The following is a 19,632-nucleotide window of genomic DNA, read 5'->3' on the forward strand; positions in this document are numbered from 1 at the left end:
GAATACAACAATCCCTTCCATATTAACAACTTAAATGGAAAAGAATTTTAGTTACAGGTTATTCATCAGTGGTAGAAAAGTAACTAATTAAATAGTCAGCAGTGGATGAAATCTCCCATCCTTTTCCATTCTGATCTCTTAAGTGACTATACAGGGCAGGTGTGGAGTTGGGGTTTTTTGTGGTCCTCCAAAAATTGTTGCATTTTCTCAATCCTAGCTAGTACAGTGGGACTCAACTTAAGAGCATCCCAACTTAAGAGCATTTTGAGTTAAGAGACATTGCTTGGCCCTGGTTTTGAATTGACACACAAGCAGTGTTTTGAGTTAAAAGCTAGTGCCAGAGAGAGCATTAGTGCTAGAGTACATGGTTTAAGGGCTTCAAGGGAGCAGCCTCCAGGCTTCATGCTTCATGCCCTTGTCAGTTTTTGGATATTGCTGTCTGCTTTGCTCTTGTCCGCTTTGAGGAACTTCGGGTTAGTTGATTTTGTGTGGTTTTTATTCCTGGTATGTTTGGCTTTATGAAGAGAGAGAGGGAGAAACAGTGAGAGAGGGAGGCTGGAATCAGTACAGTATGAAGAAAATTATGCTTCTGCCTTTTCACTTTATGCTTTGTGCTTTCTTGCCACAGTTTTGTGCTTCTACCATTTTAAAGTTGATCTTTCTTTATTGTTCCATGTGAATGTGCATCTATACATTATTTGTTCATTGTAAAGTAAATTTTCTTATTTAAAAACATGTAACAAAAAATGGAGGGGTTTTCAAGGGGCCAGAACAGATTAATAGCCTTTCGACACCTTTCAATGGTAAATTTGCTTTGAGATAAGAGTGATTTGCATTAAGAGCTCAATCAATAGAGCGAATTAAACTCTTATCTCAAGGCATCACTGTATAGCCAATGGTGAACAATGCTGACATCTGCAGACCACCTACAAATGAAGGGCTACACTTTGTCCACATCAATATAGTGTAACTGAGCAATCTTTGGGGAGTGAGTTTTCATGACCAAGCTCACAGTGAAAAAACACAATTATATAAAGAACTACTTCATCCCAGGAATGAATCAAGAGACAGTATGAAATAATGTATTCATAGTCATAGGTTGCCCCAAAAGTGGAGAAGTATATTTTAATTATTCCTTTAAAATTACAGAAAATCATAGCTAGAGAGACCAACAATGGCTAATTAGAAGTTGCTGTTTTGATTTTAGTTTGCTAGTCATAGCCAGGAAACTGCAGCAAATTAATGGGAAAGTTAAAAGAGTAACCTTGAAAACAGTCTTTCTCACTTATCTCTGTTAGAAAAGATGGCACTAAGGAGGACTTTGTAAAAGATTGAACTCTAACTAGAAGTGGAAATGACTAAACTGTAAAGCTGTACATTCAGGGTAAACCTTGACCCATTTCGTGTCCCGGCTTTCAGCCCATTGGCTTCCCAGGCTCCCCTTCCCAACATTTTAGGCATGTTTTACTCTAGAGGAGAGGCACTCAGATGCAGGCAGGCATGTGTGCTTTCTGGGCTTGCACACACACTGTTTTTCCAAACTCTGACTTTCTTACTCTAGAGGCGGCGCTCGGCTGCAGGCAGACGCACATGCTTTCTGGGCCTGCATACCACACATGCACTCCTTCCAAGGTAAGGAGGCTGCTCACGAAAGGCAAGCAAGGAGATGGGATTGGCTTTTGTGTTGAGCTGATTGGCTTTTGTGTCAAGCTAATTTTCATACTGGGAAGGGGCACCCTGTTATGGGCTGCTGAAGGTAACAAATGTAATGAAAGAATGAATGTAACAAAGCAAAACAGATCTGTGCACAATCTTACTAAACCATTGAACAAGAGGGTTAATAGAGAGGCACTTTGCTTTTCAGGAAGCATTTGTGGCATAAGCATTTGACTTATCATGCCCCACATTGTTGCAAAATTATCAGTCTATTGAAAAATGAATGTTATGTTTCTAGCAATATTTCATTGCTATAATCTTCCTATACTATCACATGGTGATTCATGATGTGAGGCTGATATGAATAATGCAAACTAAAGACTTTTTTATTTCCCGTTGTTTAAGAATATGGCCAAAACTACTTGACATCTGGTCTTTTTTATGGGCATCTGGTGTTTTGTCTAGACAGATAGTGAAATTATGACCTCTACTTGTATGCAGAATTTTATAATAGGCTACTGTAGGGTCCAGCTGTTTTAGACTACAGCTCCCATACACCTTAAGAAATTGTAACCAATGCTTAGGGAATCTTTAAGTCATAAGTCAAAATGTCTGGAAAGCACCTGCCTTGGGCTATCTTGTATGTGTGTGTGTGTACACCTTATACACATAACCTGGAGGTAATGTTTCGAGCATGAAACAATGTTTTTGTAATGTATTGTCGAAGGCTTTCATGGCGAGAATCACTGGGTTGCTGTAGGTTTTTTGGGCTATATGGCCACGTTATAGAAGCATTCTCTCCCGATGTTTTGCCTACATCTGTGGCAAGTATCCTCAGAGGTTGTGAGGTTTTTATGCCTCACAACCTCTGAGAATGCTTGTCACATATCCAGGTGAAACACCAGGAGAGAATGTTACTAGGACATGGCCATACAGCCTGAAAAACCGATAACAACCCAAAGTTTGTGTACATTGAGCCACCAGAAAGAAAAACTGTCACCCTCTCAGCCACTCATGTGGACAATTTCAGATTATAGCTTATTTCAGAATTCGGAATTCCAGGTAAGCAATATTCAACTTGTATTATAAATCACATTTCTTCTTTCACTTGTCCTCAAAGGGTCAAGTAGAGGGAATGTAGGCTAGCTTTGCTAGGAGCTTAACTGTTATAATGCATGGGTTTAAAATTAAGCCAACCAATCTGTGGCTTTAGTATTGTGGCTAAATTTAGAAATACACAAATCAGTTTTGAAAGCCTGAAGCAGAAGAACAAGGTGGTTGGCCCTTGTTTCCATGGGAATACTATCTCAAATCCAGACCCCAAAGAAAAGAGGGAAATGGATCAGCCACCTATGATATTTCCTTATCCCACCATTGTTTGATTAAGTAGCCATTTGTAATACTTGACAGAAACCACTGGCCTAAGTACCATACTACTCTCCTGCATTTATTTTTCTTAGCTCACTCCCAAATTTTGCCTATCAATCTTCTCACAGCTTGGCTAGCCTTTGGCCAGAAAACTTCTAATGCCAGACAAATTACTCATATCCCTTTGGTTAAAAAAATGAAAGTGAGATTTGGGCCTATATGTGAATATTAGATTAGTAGTACATCCAGGTACGTGTGGGGAGGAAAATGACTGTTAACATATTAACTCATTCATTTCCAACATTTATGACTCACATTTCTTATACCTATGTAAACATGATTTAAATTTAATACGGCAGCACTCACTTACAGGTAAATGTGCACAAGACTGTGGCTTTAGTTTCAATTTTAAAAACCCGGGATGTTATCTCATCAGATTTGTAAGCCACATTGGAGGCTCCCTCACCAAAAATAAAAAAAGATGTGCCATTGCATGTTATTGTAAACTCCGTACAAACCAATTTTTGAGGTGCATTGAAGCAGTAGTTTATGAAAATGGTCAGATTCCATTTCAAATCTGCTCAGTGCACATGCAGACAATCTTCCAAAACAATTTCAACCATGCAGTAATTGGAAGCTGCTTCTGCAGTGACTTTGGGACCAGTGACATGTAATGTGAGCATTTTGTGGATTGCCCTTCTCTCAGGTGCTGTTACCTGTTCCAAATGCACTGTCATGTAAATATCCAGTAGGCAGACAAAGAAGATCTCTGACAACAAAGCCAAAAGTTTGTCTTTTCTCCCGGATGGCTTTCTTTAAAAATAATAATAATAATAATAAAATCAAGAAACTGCACGGCTCTGTGGCTACAAGTCACTGATATGAACTTCCCCTCTCAATTAAACATTTCCCTTTCTTACAAGGCAAGACTGTTTTGCAGAATCTCCCACTCATGCATGATTTTGCATCACTAAAAAAGGTCTGAAACTCAAAACTACGACACGGTCCTGGGTTATATCTAAGGCGACAGTAGTTTTATTTGTGGTACATTTTCATGGACTGCAATCCAGTGCAGGAAATATTATTTCAAATAAATTGTGTTTACCTTGAGGTTTCCACATGAATATTTATCATCATCATCATGTAGCAATTATTCTTGGATGGAAATCCATAAAAAGCAACAAAGGCACATGTTGTGAAAATGTGTCCTCTTTGGTCTAATACATAAGCAGCCATCTTATTATTTCCAGAGCTTAGAACAAGTAACTTTTCCAAGCTACACCTATTTTTTATCCATCCTGAAATATTCTTTCCAAGGCCTTTTCTCTGAACCCCTTTTGGAAAGAACAAATGGAATTGGCAAAAGCCATGCGCCTTCAAGTAACACTATCACAAATTATGAGTTATTTTATTTAATGCAGTGTTATTAATTTTAGAAACAACTCCAAAATCAATCTTTCTGCCAAGCATACAGACTTGCTTTTATATCTTAGTAATGAATAGCACCTCCAGTCTTGACTGTTAAGAGACTTTAATAATGTTGAATTGGCATCATTCTCATATATTTAGGAGGGGCACTTTTCTTTCCCCTTTTGGTAGCCTCGTCTTCAAGACATGCTTAATATAGCTGTGTCCAATGTACTGTGCCATTGTTGAATGCACATGGTGCAAATGTTTATTTCTTTTTAATGTGGAAACATAGTACCCTGATGGTGGGATTTTTCAATTATCTTATGTTACATGAGAAGATTCCAGATATGCAGTATTTCTTCGCAAATATATAAATATGTGTATGGTGCATATATGAGAATGAGTTAATTACATGGTCCTGATATGGTTATACCTTTCATTGTGCACAGCATTTGGCGCAGAAACTGTTCAACTTAGAAAGCTTTCATAGAAGATTATACAAATGCATGGAGGATAAAATAAAATATAGGTGACAAATAGTTGTGGCCTTTGCAAATAAGTCACTGAGGAACAGGAGAAGGAAAGGATTTACCCTTGTTCTCATGACCTACATGTGGGTTTTCCATATGCATCTGGGACTTAGAATCATAGCATTATAGAGTCAAAAGAGACTTCAAGGGCCATTCAATTCAATCTTCCTGTAATTTGAATCCATTGCTCCATGCCCTAATCTATAAAGTAGCAGAAAACAAGCTTGCCCCCTCCTCAATGTGACATTCTTTCAAAAAATTAAATATGGCTATCATGTCCCCTTTTAACCTTCTCTTCTCCAAATTGAACACACTCACCTTCTAATAGGGCTTGGTTTCCAGACCTTTGACTATTTTGGTCACCCTTCTCTCAGCTTGTCAATATCCTTCTTGAATTGTGGTATCCAGAACTTTTACACAGAATGCCAGGTGAAATCTGTCAAAAGCATAATAAAGTAGTACTATTATTTTTTTTGCTCTAGTCACCATGCTCCTATTGATGCAGACTACAATTGCATTGGCTTCACACTGGTTTGGTAGGGTTTAACCTTCAAAGATTCTTAGCTTTCATTCTAAACAGCCCCTTTTTATTCAATATGATATAAAAAAGAATTGAACTGTTAATTGGAGGATACAAGTTCAAATCCTTACTTAGCCGTGAGTGACCTTGGGCCCATAACTCTCTTTATGTATGCTTCGATTTCTATCTTGAAGGTTTGTTGTGAGTAGGGGAGGAGCCATGACTTCATTGGAGGAAAGGAAGATAAAAATGAAACAAACATGTTAAACAATAATAGCTGTATAATTCTAAACATATATAAAAATCATACTATAAGGGACATTTGATGGCATATGTTCCAAGCTTTCACAGCATTGTGTAATTCCTGGAGTTCCCCATTGATTACATAAACAGATATTTTGCTAGTATATTTGTTTTGAACATCTGAGAGTTCATATTTATTTATTTATTTATTTATTTATTTACTTTATTTGTATACCGCTGTTCTCAGCCCCTAGGCGACTCACAGCAGTTAACAACAAGAACAGCAAAAATTCAATGCAACAATAACATGATATAAAAACAGTTAACATATAGCATAATGTCTAAAAACTGAGATTTCCACATGGCTATGGAAACCCATCATGTGACCTTCAGCAAATCAGTCTCTCTAGCCTCAGAGGAAGCCAATGACAAACCTTCAATAAAAACATCTTACCAATAGAACCCCATGATAGGATTTCCTTTGAGTGGTCGTAAATAATAAATGAAAGTCCACAAAAACAAAAACAACAGGAGGAGGAGGAGGAGGAGGAGGAGGAGGAGGAGGAGGAGGAGGAGGAGGAGGAGGAGGAGGAAGAAGAAAAGCAGCAATATCTGCTATGAACAGGCTAAGTCATGGTGTTCCCAGAACATTGGACCTACATTATTTTCTTGAGGAGCAACCTGAAGGTGCAAGGGTTGCCCTGAAATAAGGGCTTTACATAGGTGATCAAGATGATAAGAGGTCTCAAAGCCAAGCCCAAGAAAGAATGAGTATGGAGCTGAAAATTCAGCTTGGAAAAGAGAAAAGTGGGGAGGTGTGACAGCCATCTTTAAATGCCTAAAGAGATGCCAAGTACTAGATAAAGCAAGCTTGTCTTCTGCTCTTCCAGAGACTAGGAGTGCATTTAGACTTCAGAATTGCTGTAGTTTGACACCACTTCAATGAACATGGCTCAATGCCATGGAATTGTGGGAACTATAATTTGATGAGGCACCAGTACTCTTGCAGAGAAGGATAAAGACCTTGCCAGACTCCCATGATTCCCTAGCATTGAGCTACAGCAGTTAAAATGGTGTCAAACCCCATTAACTAGGACATAAACAAGTGGATTCAAATTGCAAGAAATGTGTTCCTCTTAAACAATGGTGGTAAGGACTGTTGAAAAATAGTATAGAATTCCTTGGAGAGCGCACCTGCTTTGGAGGATTTTAAACAAAGAATGGATGACTATCAGGTGTATAACTGGGTTTGTGCATAGCAGTGTTTTGAACTGGGTGGCCATGAAACTAAGAGCATGTGAATCCAGCACTTTACCACTGTAACTATGGAAATCATTCCAAAAGCATGGATCGGAAGAAAAGGAAAAAATAGATCCATATAACCAATTTGTAGGTCATGAAAAGAGCAACACAAAAGCAAAAAACGGAGAAATACAACATATAAAGAACTATGAACAGTGATTTAACACTTTAGAAAATTAGCTAGTTGCTTTCATTAGAAAGACAGTCACTTCTTAATGACATCCTGTTATCCAATGCATCAAAAGGCAATATTAGTGAAAGAGATTAGGGTGAATCTACACAGGGATAGTACAGAATCATTTTCATCCCTAAGCGGTACCATTAAGATTAGAATCTGCCTCAACTCTGTTGTATTTCCTGCCTTAAATGCACAGGTCCACATAAAACTCTATATGACCTTGGATCAATAGAGGTGGTGGGAACAAGAACTAGATTGTGCCTTTCTGTAGGAAAAGGATGGGATTTATGGAACTGAATATTTTCTAACAAGGGGGGCTGAATATTTTTCAGGCATTTCCAAGCATAACTCGTTAGGGATAAAGCTGCAGAGTCTTATAAAAGTTAAAATAGTGCCAGACTGGGGATCTGGAATGCTTTATCTGATATTATATTTCCCTCTAAAATGTCTTATGTGCACTTATTAAAACATAAGAGTCCTGAGATCAATATTAGGAGCAACAGGGATGAAGGAATGCAAACTCTCATAGTATCTGGATTTCCTAAGAGTTGTGTAACCTGAGTGAGGCAACTAGGACTCATGGGGTGATCATGTACCCTATTTTACAGGGGACAGACTTATGTCTGCAAAGTATCCTTTACTTCATGGCATCTTCTGTTGGAAAAACTTACAATTAGAAAGGAAAAGAGGAAGACTTGTGCCACCCATCAACTAGCAAACTGGACAGTAAGCTGAGCAAGGCACACAGGACATCTGGCAACAGCCTTCCCCATTCTTCCCTATTTTAATTAAATACAATAAAATAAAATTTTAATTAAATACAATAAAATACAATCATTAATTTTCAGTGTGAATTAACGCATATGCCTTAGCATGTACACATTTTGTGGAAATTAGTGTCATCTTTTGTCTTCTTCTTGGGTGACATGTAAGTAACCATATGTACAGTCATGTTTCTGGGCATAGCCATGGAAAGAGTTCAAATGATCACCAAAGGCACATGTGGAACATTCTACAGAGGAAGATCCAGGATCCATCTACACTGACTATATAATGCAGTTTGAAACTGCATTCTATAGTCAGTGAAGAATCATATAATGCAGTTCAATGCAATTAAACTGCATTATTTGAGTCTACTTTGACCATATAATGTAGTTCAAACTGCATTATATGGCAATTTAAATGAGCCCCCGATACTCATACAAACTGAGAATTCTGACCATGCAAAAGAAATTGACTTTTCCAACTCTGATTTATAGAAACTTCATGCTTACGTTTAGTTGTTCATATACCCAAATACTCCATTTTGTCACCCTCATGCATGGCTTTAATGGGACCTGCCAGGCACCATCACATGACACACAGCAGGCCCCACCCACTTTCCTCCCAAAGTAGATGTGAAAGGCACTTTGCCCTCCATTACGGAGAGGAAAGCGTTGGGTGGGTAGCTCCAATGGAGCTACCCACACTTTTTGCCCCCAAAGCCCATGTTATGACAGAAAGTGTGGTGGGGCTACGTGCGTTGTCACATGTTGCCACCCTTTCTGCCATGTGGTGGGGGTGGGAAAGGGTGCCAAAGGGTTTCCTATCCTCCATATGTGATGAGAGAGGGAGGGAGGGTATGTGAGGTGCCCCAAGTTGCCTTGCATGCCTTCCCTTAACCAGCAAAAGCCGATGAGACAGAACAGCCTCCTTTCTCAGGAGCCATTACTACCCAACTCCTGGTTCCAGAAAGTGAGGGGAAAGTGAGAAGTGGGTGGGAAAGGTTGTGGGATGGCTAGCCATTCCTGAAGACAGGCCCTGCCAGGACAGACCAGGGTAAGGTATTTTCCCTACTCTTCCCGACTCTTTCTCATACTTTCCCCTGCTTCCCTCCTGTGCATGTAATGAAGAACTTAGTAACATACATGGTATAAAACAAGACTGCATCTAGAACTAATGCAGTTTGACACTACTTTAATTGCTGTGGCAGAATGCTATGGAATCATGGAAGTTGTTTTTTACAAGGTCGTTGGTCTTATCTACTAAACAGTGTTTATATCTCACCAAATTGCCAATCATAGGATTCCATAGCATTGTAGTTAAACTGAATTAATTCTGCAATATAGAGTCTGCCTAAATCTATTTTTAGATGCATGCTGATACCCCAGACTAACAAGAATATGTCTTTGAACATTAAAACACATTCTTCTCCCTAGGAACCATCTAACTGAGCAGTGAAAACTTAGAATTTTGCTATTGGTTTTCTTCAAAATTTATAACCATTTTTAATTCAAAACTTTGCCAACTGAATTTGAGGTGGAGGAAAAAATGGATTATGACACTGAGTTCTAAAAAAAAGTTATACACCTTATTTTCTATTCAGTATAACTGAATTAGAAATATATCTCTGGATAAACTTGCCTTGCATCATTAGACAGGAAACAACGCATTCTCAAATCCAGACAATGTGCAATGTACATGCCACATATGTCGCCCTTATCAGACAAAGTACATATTCACTTTGGCTCAGCTGTCAGTCTGAAGCCATGGAAAATGCCACAGGAGATAAGCGATACATGTTATTGTTCGCCATGTGGATTACAAACACTGACTGAAGAGAGGTATGACTTTTTATCAGAGTCAAATGTGTCCAAAGTTGTCTGCTTTTAATATCAGTTATTGAGGTCACTGGCTATGGAGAAATCTTCAAATGATTTTTCTTAAAAACTTGGACCAGCCGTAAACATTTGCTGCCTGAGGCAATCAATCCCCACTCACACTCTTGAACGTGTGTGCATCACTGAAAGCCAACCAAAGTATTTTGCCATATAAGACAGAAACCTTGCAAGCACTTCTTCCCAGCTCTGATAATAAAAAAGCTACCACAACAAGAAAATGAACTAACTATGTATTGTCGAAGGCTTTCATGGCCGGAATCACTGGGTTGTTGTAGGTTTTCTCGGGCTATATGGCCATGTTCTAGAGACATTGAACTAACTGCTGAACTAACAAATGTTCATTGAACTAACAAATGAACTAACTGCTGCGTCATAATGTCCAAAATATGCTACCCTAGATGGGCATCTCATTGTGCTTAATGATGGGGCTAGACCTGATGGAAATATACATCATTTGAGATGTTGATTCATGGGTGTTGCAGTAAAGAAAATATTCACCAGAGTAACCTACATGGTGTGGATGCAGGCATACAACTGGGGTTGGTAAACATGATCCTCCAGATGTTTTTGGATTGCCACCCTTTTAATTCATCACCACTTATTAGGCTGGGTGTTGCTGAGCATTTAGAGTGGTGCAGGGTCCAAAGCACATGCTGGGATATTTAGATCAGCAGTGGGCAAACTCTCTGTGGACTTCGATATGGCATCAGGCTCTATCTTCCATCAGTCCAGTCCCACCAGCAAGGGTGGTGGACATTTTGCTCAAGCAAGGTTTTGTTCCCATTTCTCATCTAACTTCTTTTGTCAGTATAATTCAGGCAAAAGTAAATGTTTAGTATATGTTAAATTCATCATAACTTTTTACCTATCAACTAGTTGGCAGGGTGGTCCAAATATTTATTTATTTATTTATTTATTTACTGTGCTTATATACCGCAATTCTCAGCCCAGGGGCGACTCATTGCGGTGTACAACATAGAAAAAATACAAATACAAATGTCATTGTAGTTTCTGCTTTGAATTACTTCAACTACAATCTTGGAATGATCTTCACATTTACAGCACTTTGTGCATTCTGCATTTTAAAGGACATTTACTGCCTAAGGTCTATTACTAGCCCTGACTAGAGTATAACCATTGAGTCAATTAGATTTTCCTTTGTAATGACTCACTATTAAGTCATTAATCTGATGCATTTTCTCTAGTCAGGATTAACCAGCAACCAATGATCCAGCCTTGCATCTACTCATAACACAAGATGTTCATAGGGCATGGCTTCCAGACCTTTGATCATTTTGGTTTTTCTTCTATGGTCATGTTCTAGCTTGTTAATATTCTTTCACTGAGGTGCCCAGAACTGGAAACAGTATTCTAGGAAAGGTCTGACCAAAGCAGAGTAGAATGGGGCTATTCTTTATTTATTTATTTATTTACAGCATTTCTACCCTGCTCTTCTCACCCCCACAGGGGGACTCAGAGTGGCTAACAATGGCAACGATTGGATGCCGCAATAATTACAATTATAAAAGCAAAATAAAATCATACAATATAATACTTTCCTTGATCTATTTATTTATTTACTGTATTTATATCCCAACTTTCTCATCCCAGCAGAGGGACTCAGAGTGGCTCACAAAAAGCAGCAATTTGATGTTATACATATACATAAATACATAAATACAATAAAAATAAACATATGCATTAAAACTCATAAACAACACTGTGCTCCAATTGATGGAGCCTAGATCTGGGTTGGCTTTCTAAACTTCACTACCGACACAAGTTCAGTTTGTGTTTTACCAAAATTCCTAGATCTTTCTCACATGTACTGATGTCAAGCCAGGTTTCACTCATCCTATAATGTCTGCATTTTAAGTGTTGGCTTTTAAAAAATAAATTGTTGTGCACATTCTGATGAATTTTCTATATATATATTGGCCTTGAAGGACTAGTTAATTTTATGTATTACTTTTATTGGCCGTCATTTCATTTTCTGAGAGCCATCAAATATATTTGTTGAAAATGCTGAATGTAAGTAAATTGACTATAACTTTATTTGAAAAGACCAATGTTTTCTGCCTGGATATCTGCCTATTCTGCCCTTGATGTGCTGGTATATTTGGAAAGGTCTTCCATTTTTTAAAAAAAACTTAGTGGTATTTGCAGCATTGTTTATATCTTTTATTTGTAGTGGGAAACTTTGGTACTTTCTGTCTTCTCAAATAGCTGCCCTGTTGACTTACAGCAAGACCGGTTGATATGTCTATTTGAAATGGAATTGATTTCCTTTAGGGGGAGAAGTGAAGAAGGTTCCCCTATAGTCCATACACATCCAAAGTGTTTGTTATTGCAGTGCAAAAGTACATTAATTATGTGGTTTCAGTGACTGGGTAATTTCAACTGCTCAGCTTTTCCATGTCAGCTTGTCATCAGTGCTGGATCACACAAAATGACCCGTGAAGGGCATGCTGTTCTATCAAAGGTTTAAAAGGGACCGGCCTTCACCTCTCCATTCTCAACATGTCATGGTGGCTGCCTTCAAACTTTCTTGTTAGAGCAATGAGGGGTCTTTGCTAAAGCAAAGCAGAGAGACACAGCCGCCTAGCATCAGTTTCACTCCTGGGCTGCGATTGCCCCTGAAAGATCATCTGTCATAGTGAGCCCTTCCACAATACATTGGCAAATAAGGTCAAACAATTTGTTCAGAGGCGAAGTCATGAGTATAAACATGCTGTAAATATTTGAGCATGAGTTTGATGATGTTTGAGAGCTATAAGCATACAGACTCCGGGTGCGCACAAACACACCCTTCCTTCCACATCAAACCTGGGGGAACTAAAAAACAAATTAGAAACTTACACATTATTTTAGCCTTTGGTGGGCATTCATCATCATTACAAATGTGCCAGTTTGTTTTGACAGAATTGAAGGAAGGCTGGACATGAGCAAAGCTTTAGCATGCGGTTTATTTATGTCAATTTGCTATTTGAAGTAGTCCTCCTGATCTTGCTTCTGCCCTTTTAGTTCAGGGAATGCTGATTTCAACAAGAATTTTGTCTCTTATATACTGATTAAATAATACGTTGTTCGCTATTCTTTTCTGATAATATACAAGTGTTTGCAGACTCTCAGCAATTAATCCGAAAGCAATGGGCTTTGAATCACCTGACAAATTTACAGATGTTCTCTGGCATTGTTGTGAACATAACCAGAGGCGGCCCTAGGTAATTTTTAATGGTAAGCAAACAGTATTTTGTTGCCCCCCCCCCCCAACCAATCACTGATATATATTTTCTGTTCGCCATCGGAGTTCTGTGTGCCATATTTGGTTCAGTTCCATCATTGGTGGAGTTCAGAATGCTGTTTGATTGTAGGTGAACTATACATCTCAGTAACTACAACTCACATATGTCAAGGTCTATTTTCCCCCAAGAGCGCCTCAAGAGCGCCCCTGGCCAAAATCAACTATACTGCAAATGCTTACTTTGCATAATGGGTTGAGCTGCCCCTGAACATAACATGCTTAGGCCCAATTTTGTCTTCTGCATTTTCCCATATACGGTCTACACTGCTCTATAATCCATTTTCAGAATGTGGGTTAACAGCATTGCAATGAATTATATCATTCTGTACTGCCCTATAATCCAGATTAATGTCGTTAATCCAAATTCTGAATCTGGATTATAGGGCAGTGTAGATCCAGCCTCTATTATCTGCAGAACCCTCCTCCAGCACCACATTTTAAATTAGTTAGTTCTCTTCCTTTCAGCTTTCTTCATTATCCAGCTTTCACATACACACATATGGACTACAGATGTCAAAATCCTCCCATGGCCACTGGATATTCTATTGAATTGAATGGATGCTATAAGACATTGTCCAAAAAAGTAACTTTCCCAAGCTCTGCATTTTAATTTGAAAGGTGTCAAAATTCAAAGTCTGTTTCAGTAAAGTGTGGGAAACCTGGTCATTTCATTTCCTCCTTTAATAAAAGATTTAAAGATTAGACATTTATTCAGAGGGGAAGTTGCCTTCACCTTCCTCTGAGACTGTGAAAATGTAACAATGCCTGTCTACAAGTATATCCACACTTTCAAATTAATGCAATTTAACACCCCTTTTATTGCCATAGCCCTATGCTAAGGAAACCTAGGATTTGTACATTGAAGAGGCAGCAGTACTCTTTGGCAAAAACTAAAGAACTTGTAAAATGACTGGTTTCATGACTCCATAGCATAGAGTCATGGCAATTAAAGTAGTGTCAAATTGCATGAATTCTGCAATGTGGGTGCATCCTTCCTCTGGACTAAAAGATATCTGTACATTTTTAAAACAGTATTTTAGCTGGGTTGTTGTGGGTTTTTCAGGCTGTATGGCCAAGTTCCAGAAGCATTCTCTCCTGACGTTTCGCCTGCATCTATGACAGGCATCCTCAGAGGTTGTGAGGTCTGTTGAAAACTAGGAAAATCGGTTTTATATATCTGTTGAAAGTCCAGGGTAGGAAAAAGAACTCTTGTCTGTTGGAGCTAGGTGTGAATGTTTCAATTGGCCACCTTGATTAGCATTTGATGGCCTGACGGTTTCTAGGTGTGCCCTGTTACTACCTGGCGGAATTCTTTGTTGAGAGGTGATTAGTTGTTCCTGATTGTTTCTTCTCTCAGTTCCCCCTGTGTTTGAGTTTTGATTTTTAGTTACTGTTATAATTTTAGAGTTTTTTTTAATACTGGTAGCCAGATGTTGTTCATCTTCATGTTTTCTTCCTTTCTGTTAAAATTGTCCACATGTTTGTAGATTTCAAGGTTTCTCTGTGTAGCCTGACATGGTAGTTGTTAGAGTGGTCCAGTATTTCTGTGTTTTCAAATAATATGCTGTGTCCAGGTTGGTTCATTAAGTGCTTTGCTATGGCTGACTTATTATGGAAAAGGGGGTGGAAATGGAGGTTCATCATGTGTTCTGCTATGGCTGACTTCTCTGGTTGAACTAGTCTGCAGTGCCTTTCATGTTCCTTGATTCATGTTTGGGCAATGCTGTGTTTGGTGGACCCTATGTAGACTTGTCCACAGCTGCATGGTATACGGTAGACTCCTGCAGAAGTGAGAGGATCCCTCTTGTCCTTTGCTGAAGGTAGCATTTGTTGGATTTTCTTAGTGGGTCTGTAGATTATTTGTATGTTGTGTTTCTTCATCGGCTTTCCAATGCGGCAAGTGGTTCCCTTGATGTATGGCAAGAACACTTTTCTTTTGGGTCTTTACTCTTGTGGCTTGTTCTCGGTCTTGCAGCTCTTCAGTTGACTGTGGTGGAGTATCCATTGGCCTGTAAAACCCAGTTTAGGTGGTTCAGTTCATCTTGGAGGAGGTAGGGTATTTTAGCTCTTTGCCTGTAATTTTTTTTAATACAGACATATTTTGGGCATAAAAATCTTTTTCCAAGCATGTATACATGCTGGTTTCTTCAGTAAGATATACCAGTATTTCACCTTAAAACAGGACCTGGAAAAATGAAAATCTTGAAACCACCAAAATTATTTGCCAATCTTCTAGATGCAGATTTCCATTTGCAGATCTATTTCCAGATATTTATTGACTGCCCTTGCAAATTCGAGTAGAAATGTCAACTCCATCAAGTAATAAATTGGATCTTGTCCTACTGTTAGTAGGCAAGATAGTAAATGAGTCAAAGAGAAAATACCCACCAAGTTATTGTTGAAGGCTTTCATGGCCGGTATCACTGGGTTGCTGTAAGTTTTTCAGGCTGTATGGCCATGTTCCAGAAGCATTCTCTCCTGATGTTTTGGCTGCATCTATGGCAGACATCCTCAGAGGAACATGGCCATACAGCCCAAAATATTTACAGCAACCCACCCATCACGTTATTTTGCCCAAAGATTAAAATCCTGAAAGTATCTCTTTCCATCCCTAGCTTTAAAAATACAAGAGTAACACATGAAATATCTGAGAACATGCTACCCTTTCTTGGCACCTGAATAGGTGACCACCCTAAGCCTTGCTAGATATGATGTTCTTGGGCTGGCTGCACTTCTTCTAAAAGCAGTGGCCAGTCATATACTGCCAACTTCTGATAGAGGCTGGGAGTATATAAAAAATTGAGGTAGGAAAGATTTGTTATCAAATGCAAATAAATTCAAGCAGCTTCTTTAAAGAAAGAACAACACCCCGGGGCTGTTGCCCCAGATAGCCATAAATCAGCATATTTCTATCCAGGGCAAGGAACAATGTTAATTCACACCAGCTGTGTGCATCTGTCCAGCTGTGTTGAGAGTGTGGTCTGCTGACAATGGTCTAAACAGCTAATGTATTTTTCTTTCCAAAGCTGAGCGGTGTTCAGGCCGGTAAAATCTAGTTTGGCTGACCATACAGAAACGCTTCTGAATTCACTCCTATTGCTTAACAAAAGGCTCCCCTAAAAATAAGGGAAGCATGTTGTCTTTGCATTTTTCTATGTGACTCAATGGATTTGGCAAGCCAATTTACATCTTAATCGTACTACATAGTGTGTCACTGAGTTTCATTTTAAAATGTTATTAATTGCAAGCAAGATGGCTATAATCTTATATGGGAAACCAATATACAATGAGAGGAGATTTATTTCTTGACATGGAACTGAAATCACCCAACTACAGCTCCCATGATTCCATGGCATGGAGTCATGGCAGTCAAAGTGGTGTTAAACTGCATTAAATATACAGTGGAGATGCACCCCAGGGATAAAGATGAGTCTACATGGACAAGAAACCCAGATATCCCAAAAGTTCACTTCTGACTGTTCCCATGCTGTTTGCTGATTAATAATAATAATAATAATAATAATACTTTTATTTAGAGTGAGTATCATGGGTTTTTCAGGGTTAGACAAACTTTATTCCATTTGGGCAGTCAGGCTGGATCTACACTTCTACATATTCCAGATTATCAAATCAGATAATCCAGATTATCTGCCTTGAACTGCACTACCATGTAATCCAATTCAAAGCAGATAATCTGGATTTTATATGGAAGTATAGATAGGGCCTCAGAGGATACTCAGAAGTTTGTTTGGGGCACCCAGACTGTTTGAATATGAAGAAAATACTGCAGAGAAATTTTTGTTTCTATAGTAATTACTCATCCTTGAATGTGAGAATGAAATTGTGGATTTCTATCCCTAACATGCGGGAACTGGAAGCAGGCAGTGACACTTTCCAACAAAGGAATATTTGCAGTAATACCTTGGAATACCAGGAATCAAGGCAAGACTTTCTATAGACGAAGTGTGTGCTTTGCCATTAAACTCCAAAACCTTCCCAGTGGCTGCTGGTGGCTCCAAATGGCATTGGGGTGGTGTATCCATTCTGGGAGGTAGTCCAAAGGAGGTTCTTAAAGGAGTTTTAGTTATGTTATGTATTGATTTTATATGTATGTTCGTCTTTGATTTATTTCCCCCCATTTTTCCATGTTGTATACCACTCTGAGTCCCCAGAGGTGAGAAGAGTGATATAGAAATGCAATAAATAAATAAATAAATTATATTCATCACTTTTGAGAACTGGCTTTAAAACTTGGAACAGATTCACAACTTCAATGAAATTGGAGTTAGAAATTACCACTATTCAAGTGCTTCAACAGGGAACAATAGTAATAATAGACAGCCAGTGTAGTGTTTTGGCAAGAATGGTAGATGGAACTTGTGAGATTTCCTATATTTGTCCAGCAATGAAACTCAGCAAGTGGCATTGAGCTTGTCACTCTCACTCTCTGTCTGACCCACCACAGGGCTGTTGTGAAGATTACGTTGGGATGAAGAAATTTATTTATTTATTTATTTACAGCTTTTATATTCCGTCCTTCTCACCCCGCAGGGGACTCAGGGCGGATTACAGTGTACACATATATGGCAAACATTCAATGCCAATTTTGACATACAACATAGACAGACATAGACAGAGGCTATTTAACTTTTTCTGGCCTCCAGGGGAGCTGTCGCTTTCATCGTCCATCTGCAACATTGATGAAGTACTTCCGCATTCCCCACATGCTTTTGCTGAAGTCTTTATGGCCTCATAAATTACTTAATTTAGCCTCCCCACACTTTGAGGTGGTACCATATTTTCCTACTTGACAGATGCAACTGTCTTTCGGGTTGCAAAGGTCGACAACGGGCTGCACAATTGGTTGGAAGCCCACTCCAACCCAGGCTGGCTTCGAACTCATGACCTTTTGGTCAGAATGATTTTAATGCAGCTGACACTCAGCCAGCTGCGCCACAATCCCGCCACAATCCCGGTGCAATAAAGTCATGAATGCCACCTTGAGCTCAGGATGGAGGAGATATCATAGAAACTTAATTAATAAATGAATACAAATTGTCAGCCCTTCACATTTGAGGGTTGAACATTTGAGGATTTGATTAATATTCTCTCCAATGCAATTCTATGATCAATGTCCAGCAAAAGCTGACAATAAGGTCACCCTGGAGGATGTAGAGATTCCTAGAGAGGCTTTCTCTTAGTGCTATGGGTTTTGTTAAAAAAAAGAACAACAGTTTTTCCACTTTTGTGGAAGTCCTGTGCCCCTAACCCCTGCGAATGTAGAGGGGCTACTGTATAGCCGAACTGTATCAATCCCCAGAACAGGCAGTTTTTCCCATTTTCTTTAAGGTCTCTCTCACAGTCTTTTTAAAATTATGGGCTGATTTGAAAAGCTTTTGGTTTATCATTGTGCATCTTACCATATTGTGTTTGGTTAAAAAAATCAATCATGAAAAAGTCTCCTCGAAATCTTTTTGAAATGGGAAGTAAATGATGGTCACAAAGTTCACTTTATGAATTGTAATCTCTTTTTTCAAAGCTGGTAAGAAGATGCTACAATTCATCCTCACAGAAGCCGGGTTAGGAGGATCTCTCCACATCCCCTTTATCTTAATGTGTCATCAACTCCTGAGGCCATTTTTCTTGGATGCTTGATCTTATTCGGCTAAAGATTATTAAGGCTCAAAGCCTTGCTTCACTACACCACCATGACTCATACTTGCCCTTAAATCCTTGGAATTCAGAAGCTTAAAGACTGAAAGAAAGTTGAATGCTCAAATGCCAGAAATCAACTGCAATGTTATGAGAAGTAACATTCTCTGTATGCAGCAGGCTTGCAGAGCTACATTTTGGGGTCTCAGTTCAGGATATCAGGGCCTCCAGCCAGCAGGTCAAATATATCAGCTCTATGGAAGGGAAATAAAGTCACTTGTGAATCAAAATCATGGCATGTAATCTGAACTTGAAATGATCTCTCAAAGGTGCTGGACCTGTTGTAGTGAGAAGTTTCAGAACAAAGATGAAGTGGCATCCAAAGACCACTGTTGTACTGCAGTAATTCCCCATGACTTTAGCAATTATTGAACAGCAGGGAGGATTGGAGAAGTATCTGACTGTATCCTCATAGAAAGATCCACACTACTGACTTCTTCCAAGATCTCCATGTTGCAGGTCACAGCAAGAGATGTCTTCAGTCGGCATCTGGCTATGAAGACATAGACACAGTCATTTTGTCATCCTTCTGCCCTGATCTCTTTTTGCCATGGAATGACTGTGGGGCAGGAAGATATTGCTTCTCAACTTTGGGTTCATGGGTGGTAATGGGAATGGTTACAAATTTCTTCATGGAGAAATTTCACACAACACCAAACAACATAGAATCCTATCTATTAATTGAAAAAATGCACATTGATGGAGATCCTTCTCCAGAGTATAGCTCTTCCAATGCAGTTTCATTTCCA

This window comes from Anolis sagrei, chromosome 1 (assembly GCF_037176765.1).
Source record: "Anolis sagrei isolate rAnoSag1 chromosome 1, rAnoSag1.mat, whole genome shotgun sequence".
NCBI lineage: Eukaryota > Metazoa > Chordata > Lepidosauria > Squamata > Dactyloidae > Anolis > Anolis sagrei.